The following is a 1555-nucleotide window of genomic DNA, read 5'->3' on the forward strand; positions in this document are numbered from 1 at the left end:
GTCCAGAATAAAAAGGAAAGGCGGTTGGCGACTGTCAGAATTTTGAGGGCTTTCTTGCATGTAAAGGAGGTCGTACAGCTGGCATGTGACATAGGCGATATCGTCATATCCGCTTCAGACTTTCCAGATAAACCTTTACTTGGAGAGATAAATCTTCTTATCACGTTCTTTAACTTCTCTATTCCATTGGCCCTTACGAATTCCAATGTCGTGACTCAAATGTTCTTCCTAAGTAAATTTCCTCCACATAAACAATCCACACAAATCATTTCTCCTCAGCAGCATCAGTCAAACAAAATAAATTTTGCTGAAGCAAAACTTATCCACCACAAACAACTATAACCTAAATGCAACTAAATGCAATAAAATATTGTGCATACTTTGTTTAGACGGGCAATAACTTAAGTGAAAGGACTAGAAATTGAGTCTTTTTACGGAGTTATCACACCCCCAAACTTAAGCTATTGCTTGTCCTCAAGCAATGTACAATAGCTAGAAAAAAAATTAAAATTGTCATGGCAAAGCAGTGTTAAGAAAATCATGTGGTTTGAGATTTTAGCCCTCAGCAGAAAGTTGGCCTCAACATGTTCGACAGTCATATCAGTCAAGTCCCTTCCCTAGTTAAGAATCTTTGCTATTATGTTTGCGTGATTGTAAGCAATCTATGCATTAAAGTAATTAGAAAACTTAAAGTAAGTGCTTCTGGTTTGTCAAGGCATCAAATTATTTGGCATGCTTAGTATCTACTCCTAGTTATTCATCAAGCTTTTATTTATTTTATTTTTTTGGAGTCAGCTCATCACACCTACCTTCCCACACTCTAGGTGAAAGGGAGCATACCTTCCAACCCTAAGCTAGTCGGGCAGGGTTATACTGTGACTACTTTCATTCATTAATATGTCTCAGTAACTCTTAATTTCTTATGGAGTGTCCCTTTTATTCTTCAAGTTTTAAATACTAAGGAGTTCAACCTTAGCCTTAAAACTTTTCAATGTCTCGGCAAGCAGAAGTTATTTCCTACAAATTTTACTAATTACCTTAAGCACATACAGCCTACAACCGTGTTTGTAAATTTCAAAGAATCAAGCCTAGGGTTGGTTCCCTTCTTTAGACAGTCTTAACAATAATTCTGACCTAGGCAATCAAATTATGCATTCATGATTGGGCATCCCTAATTTATTCTAAACAATAAACTTAACATACTTATGTCATGACAATCAAAATTTTCAACCAAATATCATCAATTGTTTTTTAACAAAATATAATACAATACCTCCCACAAACTTGAGGGATGCATTGTCCCCAATGCATGATAAATTAAACTACATGAATCTATATGCAAATGCTAAAAAAAATTAAAATACAATCTTACTGTACTGGTGTGGCTTGAATGGTGTCCGCTGTTTGTGAGTACTATAAATGGTGCGGATATGTGTGCAAGTATACACAATCGAACAAGTAATAAAGTGATGAGTGAGTATCGTTCTCCACAGGGATTGGGGAAAATCAAATAAGTTTGTCACGGCACTTTACTCTGTCACCTAAGTAAAGTTAG

This window comes from Hibiscus syriacus, unplaced genomic scaffold, assembly GCF_006381635.1.
Source record: "Hibiscus syriacus cultivar Baekdansim isolate YM2019G1 unplaced genomic scaffold, ASM638163v2 tig00110503_pilon, whole genome shotgun sequence".
NCBI classification, from domain to species: domain Eukaryota; kingdom Viridiplantae; phylum Streptophyta; class Magnoliopsida; order Malvales; family Malvaceae; genus Hibiscus; species Hibiscus syriacus.